Source organism: Grampus griseus (genome assembly GCF_964374135.1).
Source record: "Grampus griseus genome assembly, chromosome: 3".
Taxonomy (NCBI): Eukaryota; Metazoa; Chordata; class Mammalia; order Artiodactyla; family Delphinidae; genus Grampus; species Grampus griseus.
In genome coordinates, this window is record NC_139019.1 from 43,319,164 (window position 1) to 43,339,711 (window position 20,548).

Here is a 20,548-nt window from a genome sequence, read left to right on the forward strand (position 1 = left end):
AATGGAACATATATGTATGGCAGAACATTAAAAAAAATGACGTTGGTCTAGTCATTGACATGAAAAGATATCCATAATTAAGAGATGAAACACATTACGAAACAGTAAAAACTATCAATCGGGTTACTGCTGCTGGGTGGGATTAGGGGTAATATTCACTCTATAATTTTCTCAATTGTTCTACTCATGTTTTTATTATATCAAGCATGTAATAACTACTTTTATATTAAAAGAGATAAAATCTATTTCCAAAATAGTTTTATTTTAAAGCAATACAGCTATTCTCACAATAATTGCTTTACATCACATTTTTTTTTTTTTTTTTTTTTTTTTTTGGCTGCGTTGGGTCTTCATTGTGGTGCGTGGGCTTCTCACTGCGGTGGCTTCTATTGTTGCAGAGCATGGTCTCTAGGCATGTGGGCTTCAGTAGTTATGGCGCACAGGCTTAGTAGTTGTGGCTCACGGGCTCTAGAGCGCAGGCTCAGTAGTTGTGGCGCACAGGCTTAGTTGCTCCACGGCATGTGGGATCTTCCCGGACCAGGGCTCGAATCCATGTCCCCTGCATTGGCAAATAGATTCTTAACCACTGCGCCACCAGGGAAGCCCTACATCACAACATTTTAAATGTGACTTTCTGTTTCTTAGTAGGTCCCAACTGAGACGTATTTGAGACAACACAATACTCTCTCTGGAAGTACTTAATTTGTTTTCATCCTCACTATCTGATATGCCAACATAAAAGCTAAAAAAAAAAAAAAAAAAGAAAATCCAGAAGGACTTCCCTGGTGGCACAGTGGTTGAGAGTCCGCCTGCTGATGCAGGGGACATGGGTTCGTGCCCTGGTCCGGGAAGATCCCACATTCCGTGGAGTGGCTGGGCCGGTGAGCCATGGCTGCTGGGCCCGCGCATCCGGAGCCTGTGCTCTGCAACGGGAGAGGCCACAGCAGTGACAGGCCCGCGTACCACGAAGAAAAAAGCTAAAATAATGAATTGTCTTCCTTCCCCAACCCTTCTCTAGGAATGTTTGCTTCCTTTCCTACTACTAAGACAAATCACAGCTCCAAATCAAAGAATCCAACTATATGGAGCATGCTTTTCACACAAGGCTGCTGGTCCCTTCTCTGGCTTTTGCCTGCCTATCTCCAAGGTGACCACTGGCCCAGGTTTGGAGCTACTTTATTCAAAAACAGCAAAGTAATTCCACTTATAAAAGCAGTCAGGTCTGTGGAAAATGTATTCAGGATGAAAAAGATAAGCTGATATAGCAAACAGAGCATACTGTTTAAGCATTCAGGTTCTAGAATAAGACTACACAGATTTAAATTCTGATTTACTAGCTCTGTAACTTTGGCAAAGTTTCCCCATCTATAAAATGAGCATATGAATATCTTCTTCATAGGATTATTGTGAAGATAAAAAGAGAAATCAGAACCAAAACACTTAGTGCGTGACATGTAGTTAACACTCAAGAATGCTAGTCATTAATATTATCATTTGTCTTAAATATCTGTTGTTATATAATCATTCCAGTTGCTGTAGGTCAGGAATCTGGGGGTGGCTTAGCTGAGTCCTCTGGCTCTGGGTCTCTCACAAGACTGCAATCAAGGTGTCAGCTGGACTACAGTCATCTCACAGGTAAATGGGGGAAGGATCCACTTCCAAGTTCAATCAAGTTATTGAATTAGCAGGATTCAGTTCCTCATGGGCTAGTGGGCTAAAGGCCTTAGTTTCTCAGTGAGGTGGTCTTCAGCTCTTCATCCTTGTCAGAACATGGCAGCTTGCTTCATCACAGTGAGCAGGTCAGAGAGAAGAGACAGTGACAGCATGACGGACAGTCACAGTTTTTGATCACCCAATCTTGGATGTGACTGCCCTTCACTTTTGCCACATTCTGTTCTTTAGAAATAAGGCACTGGGCTCAAGGGGAAGTGATTATACAGGGGAGTGTATAAGGAGGCAGGGATGAATGAGGGCCATTTTGGAAAAAGCCTACCACACCATTGCGCAAGTTTTTCCAAGAAAATACTAACTTTTGAGATCTATATTGTGTGGCTTTTGTAAACTTTTGTAAACCCAGACAAATTGCAAAGTGTCCAATCTGAGTAAATGGGTCATCCGCATCTGAATTATTATCTATGTTCACATGATTATGAGGTAGTTCACAGAGAGTTCCCACCTTAAAGGAAGGATGGGTGCTAATAGAGGTCCTCTTTGGTATTTATGTTACAAAAATGATAGGCATTTGTTTGTTTGTTTGTTTTCCAAATAACCCAACTCTCTACCCTCTAAGCTATTCTTTAACCAACTTTTAAAGATATTAGACACTACCTCAGCACTTGGGATGATTTTCCTCTTAGTGCAAAAAATGGTGGCCCCACATTCAGAGTCCATTTAAGTCACAGCCTGCCTCTTACTGTCTTCTGGTTCCTAATAGTTCTGGGGCTTTTGTTTTACTTCTATAGTTTATCCCAGGTTGGGAGTACCCCCATTCTCTTCAGTCCTCACAGTACCAGAGAGATTTTCTGTTACTTGACTCGAAGAGCAATTTAGTTCTTTTTGAGTCTTTTGATTCTCTTTCCAGATCATGTCCCATATTATTAAAAAAAAAAAAAAGAAGAAGGCAATCCTCTCCCTAAAAAGAGTTCCAGCCTCTGAGTAAGGCAGCCAGTTTTTAAAACTGTGTGATGTTCTTTCTCATTACACAAATTATATTTAAATATTAAATTAATATTTTTAAATAAATTTATTCATTTATTTATTGGCTGTGTTTGGTCTTCCTTGCTGCGTGTGGGCTTTCTCTAGTTGCAGAGAGAGGGGGCTACTCTTCGTTGTGGTGCATGGACTTCTCATTGCAGTGCCTTCTCTTGTTACAGAGCACAGGTTCTAGGCTGCAGGCTTCAGTAGTTGTGGCATGTGGGCTCAGTAGTTGTGGCTCATGGGCCCTAGAGTGCAGGCTCAGTAGTTGTGGCGCATGGGCTTAGTTGCTCCACACATGTGGGATCTTCCTGGACCAGGGCTTGAACCTGTGTCCCCTGCATTGGCAGGCAGGTTCTTAACTACTGCACCACCAGGGAAGCCCTTAAATTAATATTTAAAGGATATCATCTGACTTTTCCACAGAAACGCTGCAGGCCAGAAGGGAGTCACATGATATACTTAAAGTGATAAAAAGTAAAAAAACTTACAAACAAGAATACTCTACCTGGCAAGGCTTTCATTCAGATTAGATGGAGAGATCAAAAGTTTTACAGACAAGCAAAAGCTAAAAAAGTTCACACCACCAAACCAGCTTTACAAGAAATGTCAAAGAAACTTCTCTAAGCGGAAAAGAAAAGGCCACAACTAGAAACATGAAAATTACAAAAGGAAATAGCTCATCGGTAAAGGCAAATATACAGGAAAGGTAATAAATTAACCACATACAAAGCTAGTAGGAAGATTAAAAGACAAAAGTAGTAAAATCACCTATATCTTCAATAAGGAGTTAAGAGATACACAAAACAAAAAGATGTAAAATATGATGTAAAAAACGGGAGGAGGGGGGTTAAAAATGCAGGGTTGTTAAAATGTGTCTAAAATTAAGAGAGCAGCAACTTAAAATAGTCACATATATATAGGGATTGCTATTTATAAATGTCATGGTAACCACAAACCAAAAATCTTTAAGAGATACACACACAAAAATAAGAAAGGAATCCAAACAGAACACTAAAGACAGTCATTAAATCACAATGGAAGAGAACAAAAGAGGAAGAAAGGAACAAAAGAGAATTACAAATAAACCCAAAGAACAATTAGCAAAATGTCAATAAGTATATACCTACTAATAATTTCTTTAAATGTAAATAAACTAAATTCTCCTATCAAAAGAAATAGAGTGACTGAATGGATACAAAAACAAGACCCATATAGAGCTTGCTATAAGAGACTCACTTCAGATCTAAAGACACACACAGACAGAAAGTGAGGGGATGGAAAAAGCTATTCCATGAAAATGGAACTCGAAAGAAAGGCAGGGTAGCAATACTTATATCAGACCAAATAGACTTTAAGACAAAGACTGTAACAAGAGACAAAGAACATTACATCATGATAAAGGGATCAATCCAAGAAGAAGATGTAGCACTTGTAAATATATATGCACCAACTTAGGAGCACCTAAATACATAAAGCAAATATTAACAGACATAAAGGGAGAAATTGAAATTAATACAATAATAGTAGGGGACATTAACACCCCACTTACATGAACAGACAGATCATCCAGACAGAAAATAAATTAGGAAACGCTGGCCTAAAATGACACATAAGACCAAGTAGACTTAATACATATTTATAGAACATTCCATCCAATGGCAGCAGAATACACATTCTTTTGAAGTGCACATGGAATATTCTCCAGGATAGATCATATGCTAGGCCAGAAAACAAGTCTCAGTAAATTTAAGAAAACTGAAATAAAATCAAGCATTTTTTCTGACCACAACTCTATAAGACTAGAAATAAAAAGGAAAAAAAACTGCAAAAAAACACAAACACAAATTTTCTACTAAAATCCAATGGGTCACTGAAGAAATTTTTTTTTAATTTGGAGACATGAAAATGAAAACACAATGATCCAGAATCTATAGGATGCAGCAAAAGCAGTTCTAAGAGGGACGTTCATAGCAGTTTAAGCTTACCTCATGAAACAAGGAAAATCTCAAACAAACAACTTAACCTTATACCTAAAGGAACTAGAAAAGGAAGAATGAAAAAATCCCAAAGTTAGTATAAGAAAAGAAATCCTAAAGATTAGAGCAGAAATAAATGAAATAGAGACTAAAAAAACTATAGAAAGGATCAATGAAACTAAAAGCTGGTTCTGTAAAAAGATTTTTAAAAATTTGATAAACCTCTAGCCAGACTCATCAAGAAAAAGAGAGGGCCCAAATCAAAAAAAAAATCAGAAAAGAAAAAGGAGAAATTACAGCCAACACCATAGAAATACAAAGGATCATAAGAGATTACTATGAACAACTATATGCCAATAAAATGGACAACTTAGAAGAAATGGACAAATTCTTAGAAATGTACAATCTCCCAAGACTGAACCAGAAAGAAGTAGAAAATATGAACAGACCAATTACCAGTAATGAAGTTTCATCAGTAATTTAAAAACTCTCAACAAACAAAAGTCCAGGACCAGAAGGTTTCACAGGTGAATTCTACCAAACATTTAGAGAAGAGTTAACACCTATCTTTCTCAAACTATTTCAAAAAACTGCAGAGGGAAGAATGCTTCCAAACTCATTCTACAAGACCAGCATCACCTTGATATTAAAACCAGACAAAGATATCAGGAAAAAGGAAATTACAGGCCAATAACACTGATGAACATAGATACAAAAATTCTCAACAAAATATCAGCAAACCAAATTCAACAATATGTTAACAGGATCATACACCATGATCAAGTGGGATTTATTCCAGTGATGTAAGGATGGTTCAATATTCGCAAATCAATCAATGTCATACGTCACATTAACAAATTGAGGAATAAAAATCTTATGATTATCCCAATAGATGTAAAAAAAGCTTTTGACAAAATTCAACAACCATTTACAATAAAAACTCTCCAGAAAGTGGGTACAGAGGGAACATACCCCAACATAATAAATAAATATATGATAAGCCCACAGCTAACATTACACTCAATGGTGAAAAGCTGAAAACATTTCCTCTAACGTCAGAAGCAAGACAAGGTTGCCCACTCTCACCACTTTTATTCAACACAGTATTGGAAGTCCTAGTCACAACAATCAGACAAGAAAAAGAAATAAAAGGAATCCAAATTAAAAAGGAAAAAGTAAAACTATCACTGTTTGCATATGACATGATACTATACATAACATCCTCAAGACATCACCAAAGAACTACTAGAATTCATCAATGAATTAGGTAAAGTTGCAGAATACAAAATTAATATACAGAAATATGTTGCATTTTTATACACTAACAATGAACGATCAGAAAGAGAAATTAAGAAAATAATGCCATTTACCATGGCATGAAAAAGAATAAAATACCCAGAAATAAATCTAAGGAGGAAAGGAAAAAAAACTTGTACTCAGAAAACTGTAAGACACTGATGAAAGAAACTGAAGATGACACAAACAGTTGGAAATATATACTATGTTCATGGATTGGAAGAATTAATATTGTTAAAATAACCATACTACCCAAGGAAATCTACAGATTCAGTGCAATTCCTATCAAAATACAAATGACATTTTTCACAGAACAAGATTTGTATGGAAACATTTTATGGAAACATAACATTTTATGGAAACATTTTATGGAAACATAAAAGACCTTGAATAGTCAAAGTAATCTTGAGAAAGAAGAATAGAGTTGGAGGGATCATGCTCCATGACTTCAGACTATACTACTAAGCTATGGTAACCAAAACAGGTATGGTTACTGGCACAAAACAGACATATAGATCAATGGAACAGAATAGAGAACCCAGAAATAAACCCATGCACTTATGGTCAATTAATTTATGGCAAAGGAGGCAAGAATATATAATCAGGAAAAGATAGCCTCTTCAGTAAGTGGTGCTAGGAAAACTGGACAGCTATGTGTAAAAGAATAAAATTAGAATGTATTCTAACACCATGTACAAAAATAAATTCAAAATGGATCAAAGACCTAAATGTAGGAACTGAAACCATAAAACTAGAGGAAAACATAAGTGGAACACTCTTTGGCATATATTGTAATAATATTTTTTTGGATCCCTCTCCTAAAGCAAAGGAAACAAAAACGAAAATAAACAAATAGGATCTAATTAAACTTAAAAGTTTTGCACAGCAAAGGGAACCATCGACAAAACAAAAGGACATCCTACTGAATTGAAGAAAATATTTGTGAATGATGTGACTGATAAGAGGTTAATGTCCAAAATATATTAACAGCTCATACAACTCCATATCAAAAAAACAAACAAACAAATTAAAAAATGGGCAGAAGACCTGAATAGAAACTTTTCCAAAGACATACAGATGGCCAACAGTCACATGAAAAGATGATTAGTGATGTTGAGCATCAGAGAAATACAAATCAAAACTACAATGAGATATCACCGCACAACTGTCAGAATGACCATAATCAAAAAAGATCACAAATAACAAATGTTGGCAAGAATGTGGAGAAAAGGGAATTCTTGTGCAGTGTTGGTAGGAATGTAAATTGGTGCAGCCACTATGAAAAACAGTATGGAGCTTCCTCATAAAAACTAAAACTAGAACTACCATATGATCCAGCAATTCCACTCCTAGGTATATATTTGAATAAAACAAAAACACTAATTTGAAAAGATACATACACCCCAATGTTCATAGCAGTATTATTTACAATAGCCAAGATCTGGAAGCAACCTAAGTGCCCATCAACAGGTGAATGGATAAGGATGTGACACACACACACACACACATACACACACACACACACACACGCACACACACACTGGAATACTACTTGACCATAAAATAGAATGGAATTTTGCCATTTGCAACAACATGGGTGGACCTGGAGGGTACTATGCTTAGTGAAATAAGTCAGACAGAAAAAGACAAATATTGTATCACTTATATGTGGAACCTAAAAACTGAAACAAACAAATTAATATAACAAAATAGAAACAAATTCACAGATATAGAGGACAAATTAGTGGTTACCAACGGGGAGAGGGAAGGCAGAAGAAGCAAGATAGGGGTAGAAATTTAATAGGTACAAACTACTCTTTGTAAAATAAATAAGCTACAAGGATATATTATACAGTGCAGGGAATATAGCCAAAATTTTAGAATTAGTACAACTTTAGAATTCTATGACTTTCAAGAATAGGCCAAACTAAGGGAACTTCCCTGGTGGTCCAGCAGTTAAGACTCACACTTCCAATGCAGGGGACGCAGGTTTGATCCCTGGTCAGAGAACTAAGATCCCATGTGCCTCGCAGAGCAGCAAAGCAAAGAAAAAAAGAGTACGCAAAACTAGTCCATGGAGATGAAAATAAGAATAAATGTTACCCTGGGCTGGGAAGGTTGGGTGGGAACCTTCTAGGGTGCTAAAAATATTTTAGATCTTGATTTAATGATGGTCACATGGGTATATAAATATGTAAAAAGTCTTTGAGATGTACATTTAAAATGCCTGCAATTTATAATATAGAAATTATATCTCAATACGTGCTGAAAAAATCAAAATAATACTGAAAATGTTTTTCAATATTGAAAATAATTTTTCTAATTAGTCAGAATCTCTGACTCTACTTCCACAGGACCCCCAGAAAAACTTCAACATTGTACCATGTGCTGTTTGTATAAGTATATCTTCCCACCTTTCCCTCAAAATTCATTTATTCAACTGTTATTTGTGGAGCATTTATTATATCCTCCAAAGAGCAAAACTGTATTAGTGGAGCCACAGATGGGAAAACAAACAATTTATCCCTAGAGTACACTTGCTCCATGATTGGGTAGCAGCCTGGACTCCTGAGTGAAATAGGAGGAGAACCAACTCTCAGTCATACATGCAAACTTCTGGTTTAACTAGAAATTCAGGGGTATGCACCTCACCTACAGACAGGTGAGTGTGGAGATGGGAGCTCCTTGCCTCCATTTAATCCCCTGTCCTTTTTCTAATGAGCTTGACAGAACATGTGGTGGAGGATTGGGAGGGGGGTTCATCTTGACAAACAAAAGGTTGCCAAACCACCTTCAAAGGTGTTGAGACAGGAATCATTTCTTCCCTGCAGAGTACCAAAGAACTGATGGCATCTAGGGTGGTTGTCTAGTTGAGAGTGGGATCAGAGCCAGTGTGGTGGATAAAGGGAGGAAGGTTAGTACGACAGGTTTTCCAAGCACATGGGAACATGGGGTGGGGAGGGGGCTTGGTGTGTTCCCAGAGTCTGTGTCAGCTGAGGGTACCTGGTACCACAGTCTTCAGGAAAATTCTAAATACCTTCTAAGTTTTCTATTCTATGAAAAACAATTATATCCAGGCTCTGTTGCTAAAGGCACAATCAGCCTATCACTGGTGTTTACCAAGGATTGAACTTATGGGCTCTAAATAAGCCAACAACCAAGCTTCCTTTTTCAGGAATTTCAGGCTTCAATGCAGAGAAGCAGTGTTATGTGTAAAACTTGGGTGAATCCCACTCTAATGTTCTTTGTTCACCGTCTCACAGCTTCTAAAGATGATGATATCTTCTCTTACTTCAAACATTTATAACCTTTCACCAAGAAATACCAAACTTTAAAAATATGTACTTATGTCATTATTATAACTATACATTTTGCTATTTAAGACTTATGAGAAAACACACAGATGCACACGCGCGCACACACACACACACACGTTTTCATCAGCTTGTGGTACAAACCTTTAAAAGAATGTACATAGAATACCCTAGAGTTTGTTTAAAAAAAAAAGAGAGAAAAAGAGATTAAATTAAATACATATCAATTTTAAATGAATACTGATTCCTTTAAAACAGTAACTAGGAAGATACTTTTTCCAACAAAAACTCCTCTTTGAAATTATCCCTAGAGCTACTTCATCAGCGGCACATAACGCAGTGACAGATAAAATGAAACTCATTATTTTATAATTACAACTCTCTTTAATTAAGATGTTGGCAAGCTTACAAAATCAAAGCCACCCTTAAAAAGAATGATTAAAAAATATCTGCAATTCAAAAGTGTTTTTTCTAAAAAGCATGGTAAGCAATGGCAGCATTACAGAAATACATGACAAGCCTCCCAAGCAATGCTTTAAAGGAGACAAAAGTCACTTTTTTTTTTTTATAATAAGACCTTTTCTGTGAAATTTTTTTTAAAAAGAGGGAATTCCCTGGCGGTCCAGTGGTTGGGACTCAGCGCTTTCACTGCTATGGCCCAGGTTCAATCCCTGGTCGGGGAAGTAAGATCCCAAAAGCTACGTGGCATAGCCAAAAAAAAAAAAAGGAGAGAGCAAGAGAGAGAAAACAACCTAATCTCCAATCTCATTATAATGTTATCATTCTTCTTTCAGTTGAGTACACACACACATTTATACCCTATATCATCACTCTTTGAATAAGTCGTTTTTATTTTTTAAAAGATAATTTGTAAATTTTTCTTATTAATAAACTAATACAAATTAATTGAAGAGGTCAGAAAACTCAGAGTATAAAGAATAAATTATAACCACTTATTGTCCCACCAATGAGATTATTTTAAAAACAAGTTTTGTATATTACCTTAAAAAGGATTAGAATGAAGCTGAGATGGCCCAGACGGTTGAGAAATAACATCCAAGAAAATCTGTATTTACCTTGTAGAAACTGAATACTTGGAGAGAAAATCAAGTTACAGCATTTTGTCTACAAGTCAGATCTCAAGTTACCAACGCCAAACATGTAAGTGCCTTTGGCATTAGGGATTCTTAGCATATCATCTGAGAAGTAGTGCCTTTCCCAGCTCAGAAAGCTGTGTCCCACAGAACAGAGCAAGCCAAGGGCTGTTTGTCTTTCCAGGCAAGTTAACCTGAGTAAAACAGAACAGAAGGTGCTATCAGCTTTCCCCTCTGGACTATAGAATGGGAGCCACTGAAAACTTTCATCCGCTAGCCATGGCCAAATCCAACCAATCCTGCCAACACTCCAGAAAAAAAGAACTCTACTCTTCTTAAGGGCACCAACGTTTACCTGTGAAGGCTGAGGTAAGGAAAAAAGCATTCTTGACAAATACCTTAGAGACTCCTGGAGTCTAAACTTAAGTGTACTCACTAATGATTGTACTTGTGAGCCAACAAAGGTATGTGGTGTCTGAATTCCTCCATCTATATTACCAGAAATCTCTATAATATCAACTGAATGGGCATTTCCTCTCTACCACCTTCCTGCGTCCCTTTGGCCAGGCTGATGCCTCTCCCCGGTGTCTCAGTCACTGAGCTGGGCGCTGACTCTATGGACCTGGAGCAGAATAGAACCCGTCTGGGTTGGAGAAGCAGGCTCGGGAGATATTAGCGTATAAAGCAGGCTGAAGTAATAGACTGGATCATGTCCTCAAGGAACAGCACGTAGAGTAAAAAGAGGAAAAGACAGAGATCTGAGGAAGCCTTAAAGTCTGGCAGGACACGGTGACCGACAGAATGTAGGGGACAAGGAACTGGGACATGCACGATGGTACCCATATTTTGAATGCATACTATATTATCATTATTTGATATAAAGTTCTATTTTATATTGAGTATCTCAATGGCAGGAATTTTGTCGTATCTTTGGGTCTTTCTTAGTACCCGGCAGGTGCTTAATTGATATCTACAGAAGAGAGAATAGAGAAGAAGGAGAAAATGGAAGAGATGGAGTGGGAACTAGGAAGACAGGAAGGAGGAAAGCAGACAAAGAGGCAATATTTCCACAAAGGTTCCAAGTCCACCCTGCTTGTGATAAACTTAGAACACTGGTGACCAAGTCAAGCTCTGAACCAGAAGAGACATAGCAAAAAGCCTGGATATAGAACATTTGAATGCATGTCCTGCAGAACATACTGCTGGAGAAACTCAAGGCCAGCTCCAGGCAATCAGCCCCCAGAGCAAAGATGAGGAGCCCTGCTCCCACTCAGAAAGTACCCAGTGTTTCTAGATCTACAAGAGAAAACAGTGGTAACTTCAGCCAAGTCAAGGTTGCTGAAGGCTTCTTCATGGGTTCCTTCGGCTGTTTAAAGAGGAAAGCAGTACAACAGATCTCAGGAACTCAGTTGGCCCAATACAAGGCACAAAAGACTTGGTAGCAGCCACATAATATGTGTTTATAATAACCTGTTCACACTCTTGCATTGGCTTCCAGGAGATATGACCGTGAGGCGGCAGAATGACGCTGGTTCACATGGCATTCATACTGCACTGATGGTTGGTTCCCTGCAATGATGCCAAATGGCACTTCCCCAAATGACTGTGGTCTGCATCTTTAAGAAACCCCTATTTATTTTCTCCCAATGCAAGTTTATCTCCATTTGACTTTGTAGGTCCTTGAAGCTAATAAATTATGGAACTGCTTGCCTAGAAAAATATTTTTCATGGAAAGAATCAATTGTAATCTAGAGGAAACACTCACTGTCTGAATTCCAACAAACCTGTTCCATGATATGGTTGAGTTCTTGCACTCTGCCCAAAGCCAAGAGACATACCACGAATAGAAACGGTTCAAGGCCCTTAGTCCAACATGCCTGCACTATATTGCAAATTCAGCCCTCTAATAGGAAGGTGGGGTGAGAGACAGGGAGGGTCAGAAAAATCTTTTTATCTGACCATACTTGGAACTTTTTGTTTAGTCTGGAGAAACCCAAACGATACAGTTCTTAAGATTCTGTACTTTTTCACTTTGGCTGTTTGTATATGCTACATGCACCAAAAAATATGTCCAAGCGCAAAACCCATTTCTAGAGCAATTTAAAGTTGGCTCATGCTAAACACTGAATTAAAATAATGTATTGCTTTTCTGCAGTTCCTTTCGAGTACAACATTAAGTCTCTGGGTACTTACAGGAATTTCCTTGACAACACAGTCAGATAATACTTACCCCATTTTCCAAATGAAAAAATATTTGATAAACAGCCTAGAATAAGCCTATTCCTTTTGAGGGAGTCCTCACTACCTGTCCAATTTCCCCCTCCAATTTCCATTCCATTCCTCCCCCTCCCAAGAAGGGCCCTAAACACCACTCATTTCTTTGCAGCATTCATACACACATACACACACAAGCATGGATACCCGCTGTATTGACTACATTTTCTTATTTTCTACAATCTTGATGCTCTGGTATTTGGGACACTAATCCTGGAGAGACTGCCCCTTCTAGCATTAGCTAATTCCCAAAGACAGCAAATGACTTCCCTGGAAGCAAGCCTTTAAAAAACAAACCAACCAATTCAGAGCCTACACCCCTAACCATCTCCTTTATCAAATTCTCACACACCAAGCCAATATCCCCCCTGCCCAAAATCACCCCAAGGCCAGGTACCAGAAAATCAGGGACACTCCTACAGCCCAGAGTCTACCTAAGTTGTTCAAATTATTCAATGTACCTTCCCTGCCTCATCCATTCCTTCCCCGAAAAAAACTTTGGGCCATGCTCTGCCCTCCCCTCTCTTCCTCCTGATCAACCCTGTTGCTTCCCTCTCTGTGGCCCTGCATGGCCTGGTGTGCTGTACCTCATGTTTCTACAGATCTGCAAGTACAAAATTCTTTCTTTGTGACAATCATTTGTGTCTGTCTGTCTTACCATACCTGATTAGAAAAAAACCCAGGTACATTTTTAACACACCCACATTCTGAGAAAATCCAATAATCTAGGTGCTTTAGAATTCACTCACTTTTACTAGGCCACCTAAAAATAGAGGGACAATGATGAAGAATTCTAGCTGAAGGTTCTGATCCCTAGGGAAGAAGGTATCCTCTAAGTCTCAAATCTCATTCTATCTGAAAATAAGAGTCCTTACTTTGAGTATGACGCATGTGAACACAATTGTGTTTTTATGTAACTATTTATGCAATGGGTTTACCTGTGTTTACGAGCTTCCCCAAACCAGGCATGATAACTCACACTTTTTTGCTTCTGCTATTGCTCCAAGCACAGGGGAAGATCACAATGCATGAACAATATGTGACAGTGATTAAGACATGGCCACTGACGTTGGCCATGGACCAAGCTGTGGATCTGTCACTTACTACCTTGAGCAACATATTACTTAAGGCTCAATTTCCTCAACTGTAAAACGAGCATAATGATATGACATACCTCATAGAGATGCTGAACAATTAAATGAGAATATACGTAATAAATTTAGCAAAATTCCTAGAAAATAGTAAGCCTTCAATAAATATTTTCTACTATCATCATTGTGATGGGTGCTTTAGAGTGATAGTTAAATAGCATTTAAGACAAAGTCTCTTCTTTTTTTTTTTTTTTTTTTTTGCGGTACGCGGGCCTCTCACTGCTGTGCGGAGCACAGGCTCTGGATGCGCAGGCTCAGCGGCCATGGCTCATGGGCCCAGCCGCTCCTCGGCATGTGGGATCCTCCCGGACCGGGGCACAAACCCGCGTCCCCTGCATCGGCAGGCGGACTCTCAACCACTGCGCCACCAGGGAAGCCCCAAAGTCTCTTCTTGTTATGGTAAAATAGCTTGTACCTATCCATCAGTTTAATTAGAAAAAAACAAAACAGAAAGAGAACATTTATTAAGCACCTTATGTAAGCCAGACTCTGAGCTAGACCCTTTACGTTATTTATTTTATCTAATCCTCACAACAGCCCTGTGAAGTAATACCATATCTGTTTTACAGATGACGTGACTGAGGCTCAGAGAGACCAATACCCTCAAGATAACCCAACTTGTAAGTAGCAGAGTCTGGATTTGGCCAAAAATCTGCCCAGCTCCCAAGCCTACTGGTCCTTGTTGCTTCCTGAGTAGAACTTGAATCCAACATCCTTGGGAAGTTCAACTATTACAGGGATTCCTGGGAACTGGTAGAAAACAGAGATGATACAGTGATGTGCTCCTTAGCAAAGAGAAAATATCCAGGATTGCCACTGCAAACCAAGAACACAGAACAGAGACACAAGCACTGAGGGAAAGGATGAAAAGACAGAAGTAGATGAAACAGGAACTGACAGAATTTAGAAAAGAAGTGGAAGAAAAAAATTATAGCATCACAAGAATGAAGTTCACATTGAATGTACGTTAAGGAGATGAGTCCCTGATGCAAATACAGTAAAATAAATGGAGGATGTGGTAAGAAAAGTGAGTAAAACAAAATGGAAGTAAGCAGATGGTTAAAAAAAAAAAGTTTAGAAAAGAAAGATGATGAATATGGAAGAGATTAAGGGAGAAGAAGAGAACCTGAAGAGAACCTGAAGAAGAGAACCCAAATAATGGAACAGTAAAATATTTCAAGATACAATTGAAAGTGACTTCTGCTCAGGTGGCAGCCCCCCAAGACAAGGCAGTCCTTGCAAGGAGGTCTGCCATTCTCTAGAGAGTTATATCAAACACAACTCTTCAAATCCAGTCCCATCAGCCAATCCTAGGAGTGCAACGTTTTGAATAATAAAATTGATTCTTTGGATATAAAAGCTATATATTTTCCCCAAAGAAAGGAAATATTTAAATTTACAAATTGAAAGGTACATCTTGTCCCTAGGAAAAGAATATCACAGCACAATTATTCGACTACAAAGATAAGAAAAAAAAAAGAATCATTTTATTATTATGAAAAAAAACTATCAAGTCACTTACAGAAGGTGAAAACAAAAAATCAGTGCTAGAAAACAGTAAAGCAAGGCCAACAAAGTCCTCAAGAACAAGGTGTGACCTAAGAATTTTATTATCCACCAATAGAAATGTAAAAACAATGGGTAAACTTTCTGAAAATGTAAGAGGTCAGGAGCTACAGCTTTTCATTTGTGGAAGCTACAAGAAACAAATATTACCCAACCAAAAGAACAGAAAGTCCTCATTAAAGAATGGCTGGTTATTTGTGTATTTGATCCAATTAACTGAAGGAGAACAACTAGAAAAAATGTGGGTACTTATTTACACAATAGAAGTATATATAATTAATAACATTTTTAAGGCAAAGAAGAAAATATGTGTGATGACCTAACACTGAGTTTTGCTCTTTTTATCCAGAGTTAAAGACCCCAACCAAGAGTCCAAGGGATGGACCCTGGAAGCCAGGACCTGAGGGGAGAGTTGTAGGTAGCCCTTTCCCAGCAGGCTTTGGCCAAGACAAGAGAACTGTGGTTGGAGGGGCCTTATCAGTATTTGGATAATTGCTGTCTTAGGTTAGTTCCTGAGAAGCAGACCCTGAAATGAGGGTTCCTGTGCAAGTTAGTGATTTCTTAAGGAAGTGTACTCAGAAAATCTGGTAAGAGGTTAGGGGAAACATAACAGGGAGGGAGAAGCCAAGGGAGGATGAGATTTCCAGCACAGTCCTAGCCTCAGGCTGACCCCACAGGGAGCTCTAGAATATAAATTATATCTCGGAGTTTGTCTATTTTGCAGCAAGGGGGCTAGACTTTCATTATCCCATTCCATTCAGGCGTTGGCTCTCTGGCAAAGGGGAATGATATAAACCCCCAGATTTCCAGGCACACCCAGATCTCTACACCCATGGGTGAAGAGGCTTCAGCAGCCCAAGGGTGTTTCTCAAAGGAAAGCTGCAGGTGCAATCCACCCAGCCCACCAACCCTGGAAGAGTCAGAGATAGCAGGGTGAGTACAGAAAAGCAGCAGAAGAGCAGGGCTGGGAGCTGGTGGGGAGGCAGGCTGAGCCTCTGGGCACATGCGAGCCACAGCCAGGCCCCAGCCAGAGAAGGGGAGATGTTTTTATTGCCAAGAGAGACTGATGTTTTGATTCTATGTAAGTCCAGACTTTTTAATGAAAGTGAGGCATCTGTTAATACCAGAAAGTGACTAGAAAAACTAAGGGATTTACCAGAGAATTCATCCATGGGCAGGCAAGAAAACAACAGAGTAAATTTCAAGAGTCCTGGAATGAGCAGAAATAAAGTTACTTTCTGTTTATACCCTATAAACTCCGACTCATTCAACAAACTGCTTACAAATATGTGCTACCCACCCCATAGATACACTTACATTCACACAGATTATCTCAGGAAAGACATGCAACAAAACAGTAAGAGCAGTTGCCCCTGGGGAAGGGAACCAGGTGGCTTTGAGGCAGGAGTGAGAGAAGACCTAATTTACGCCTTTAAATTCTGACTATAAACATGTATCTTTAAGAAATAAAATCATTTAAAGTCTTTTAACTCGTAAGGAAAATAAAGCGAATAGAAAATCAAATAGGAAGGTAAGCTGGAGCCAGGCAAGAGTTAGTTTGGAAAACATATAATATAAATCTTATCTACTTGCTATGGAAGAGAAAACAAATCAGGCTCTGAGTTCTTGGCTACCAGTATGAAGAAAGTAACACCACTATTCCCAGCATCCATCAGATGAAAACAAACCATTTGTTCAGGAAAAACAAAGCTATTCCTAGAACTAAGATTAGAATTAAATTTCTCCTGTGGGTCCTCTCTTTTGGATCCTATAAAGGAGTGAACATTTTCACCAACCTCACTATTATAAACACAGGGGCAAACTTAATAGAGTTGCCAATCTTATGATGTTTGTTATTATCAGCAATAAGTGCTAAAGGTGATACTGACCAGGATTATTATTGGTTTCATAGGGGAAGTAATGAAATCACAGCAATTATTTGGCTTTAGTAGGAGAGATGGGAAGAAAATTAAGGGGTCTACAGCACTGAATCATTAGGCTGCTGCTGCTTGAAATTCACTTAATCTTCTGAGTCAGATGCAACCAACTGTGCGCCAGGGATTAAATGTCACCAGTGTTTGTCTTCAGATAATATCTGAGCTTTATGGCCTATTCAGTATGCAATGAATGAACGGTATGAATTCAATGAATGAATGGCACAGAATGTTCACCTAAATATTTTCACTGCAACTCAAAGTAAATGTGAATCACTTACCACTACACACTGACTAGAGTGGATAAAATTAGAAAGACCGACCATACCAAGTGTTAGCAAGACTGTGGAGCAACTAAAACTCTCATACACTGCGGGTGAGAATGTAAAATGGTGCAACCACTTCGGAAAGTAGTTTGACATTTTCTTAAAAAGTTATATCAACACATACACCTACTGTATGATCTAGCCATTCTACTCCTAAGTATTTTACCCAAGAGAAAAGGGAAACTATGTCCATACAAGACTCGTACACAAATAGTAGCAGCTTTATCTGTAATAGCCAAAAACTGGGAGCAACGCAAATGTCAAATCAACAGCTGAATGGATAAACGAATTCCGGTAGAGCCACAATAGAGTCCTACTTAACAGTAAGAAGAAATGAACTCTTGATACGCGCAACATCGGTGGTTAAGTGGTTCTTATGTGGAAGGCACTTTACACTGTTTCATTTTAGCCTCACAGGCACCCTATAAGGTAAATACTATTCTGCTTTTAGAGTTGAGAAAACCGAAGCTTAGAGGTGAGCAACTCATCTGGGTTCACTCAGCTGGTGAGTGGCAGAGGCAGGACACAGACCAAGCCAGTCTGATGAAGAGTCCTCACACCCACTTTGCTCAACAGGGAATGCTCTGGGTTCCTTAGACCCACCAGCCTCTTCAAGGTGAGGCAGTACCATCCAGGAGATGACCTCCAAAAACAAGAAGGGGTTCCGAGTTGGTGGGGAGACGGTAAACTTAAAGGAGGAGGAAACTTTTTCCTTTTTCAGATGATGCCCAGATGACTCACCCTTTCTTGTCACTCTGCTCCAAATCCTCAGGTCTTAATCTTGTTATGTCAGATTTGGGGACCCACTGGAATGCTCTCCAGGGAGGCTGCCCTTCTGTCTCAAGGCACAGGGCTGTACCACCAGCAGCTCCACCTGGGCACCTATACCAAAGCAAGCAGCAATTTGGTATTCTGTTACTGTTTACTTCTGCCTTAATTACAAGGTGGGGGAAAGAGTGCCTAAGGTTTGCCAAAAACTGGGTGATTTTTTTTTTTTTTAAGTTCCTTCCTTTCTTTCTAGTTGTTCAAGTCTGTTGGGAAAGGCAAGAGGAACGATTTTGGAACTGAACTTGCTGCTGAGTTGCCAGGGTTTAGAGATCTCTGCAAAGGTCATTGTTTTCTGTAAAGGTCATTGTCTTTTCATGAAAACCCCGGCAAAGCATGCCAATGGAGGAAAGCCACCAGCTTGCCAAACGTCCGGTGTCCCAGTCACCTGCTCTTCCTGCCCTAGGAAGGATGTGGACGATCTCTGGAGTAAAGACATCAGATCGGTTTTGTTCCTTTCTTGCTCTTAAATCAGCTGCAAAATGCATGAACAAAGCACACACAGGACTATTCTCAGAGCCCTGTGCCGCCTCCTCGTTAAACGCCAGCAGCTGCTGGGTGTTGCACAGAGCAAGATAAGCAACATGACATTCGCGGCCATTTACATCCTGAGTGTAGATCATTGTGATCTCAGCAGAATTTCTGAGGTTTCAAGCCCTGAAGAATACCCCACCAGTGAAAATGCGCAGAGGGGGTGAGGTCTGGGCAGGGGGTCCTGGGTGGGGTGAGGGGCTCGCAGCAGGAGTGGCCAGCAGAATCAAGCAACCAAATCACGAGTTACTTGCTCTTGGGAAAAGCAGCTCTGCTGACAAGAGAATTAGGGCAGGATGATTTTGGCAAGCCGCGTGTTGTGTTAGCTGCACAAACTTTTTCTTTCCTCTTAGGCAGCCTCTTAATAATTGGGTGGGAGCTTCTTTTCACATTTCGTGAAGAGGCAATTCCTGTCAGATGTTTTTCAGAGGGGTTTCACCTCACGTTTGCCAAGCACACACAATTCCAGATGCAACTCTGAGTCTATTCAGTTTGAGAAGATTAGAGTTCGCAGCCATTGGCAGGATTTTTACTTTCCTGCTGGCCTCATAGTTCCTCACATTACTTTAAGTGAATCTTACTCTTATCTCTACATCAAGTCTTAATGAAAAATATGAGGGAGAGGAAAGGACCCAGAGAGTCACTGGGGCAACTGGCATCTCACTGGAGGCTGCCAAACCATGTGAGTCCTAATTGGAGACATTTCTCTTCTCCCAGTAGGTGCCTCCAATTTACCTCTTTACGGGCAGAGATTAATTTTCATTCCTATGTGAGGCTTGTGGGAGGAAATTATTTCAATTACTTCCCTTCCATCTTCCTGCCTGTTCCAATAACCTCTACGTCTCATTATTGCAACTGCAATAATCCAGGCAAGAGATAATGGTGCTGGGCCAAGGTGGTAACAGTGGAGGTGGCAGGAGGAGAGTTTCTGGATATGAGTAGAGAGAGTTGCAGGATGGGGTTGGCTGAATGCTCTCGGTCTTGAAACTTCTGGTAAGGGAGTGGTCGCAGCAGTAAGCTCAGAGAGGCAGAAATGCATCTTAAATTCTGGCCCTTAGGCAAGGAGTAAAGGTCCCATTTATTGAGTACCTGCTGTGTGCCAGGTGCGAAACTTCCTCCTCACAAGTCTTTGTAGTAGGTTTGACTATTTCCACCTCACAGAACCTGCGTCTGTCAGACCATAGAGGCTGTCACCCTGAGCCCCTTACGAGGGACAGCCCCTGGGGGTATGGTATGCACAGCAGAGTGGCTCGGGGAGGATCCATGAGCACAGGAGGGCAGGCACCAGAGTGAGGGGGCCCCCGACACCCTCCCTTCTGCCGCAGCTTCTCAGCAGAGCTCCAGGGTGGAGCTGCAAGACCTGGGTCTGACCCCGCACTAAGCTTCCTCAACGGGATGCAGGATGCAACTGCTGCAGCTGCAGCTGCCAGAGGCAGGAAAGCCAAGCAGGGAAAGGCAGGAGATCCCGCTGACCCTTCCAAACCCCGGACCCAGCTTTCCGGTGCTGACAGGGAGGGCACCACCCAGGCACTGCCGGCAACCCCCGTAGGCAAAGCCCCTGAAT

The 20,548-nt window shown here is 39.9% G+C and overlaps 1 long non-coding RNA gene across 1 annotated transcript; it reads right to left on the reverse strand.

Annotated features, from left to right (window-relative positions):
- Positions 1-344: 344 nt before the first annotated feature.
- On the reverse strand, positions 345-20,096 carry LOC309821355. Its single transcript, XR_014296600.1, has 4 exons — positions 20,074-20,096; positions 18,842-18,928; positions 18,370-18,510; positions 345-559 (listed from the first exon to the last, which is right to left on the reverse strand). It is a non-coding gene; the product is annotated as an uncharacterized lncRNA (long non-coding RNA).
- Between the last annotated feature and the right edge of the window lie 452 nt (positions 20,097-20,548).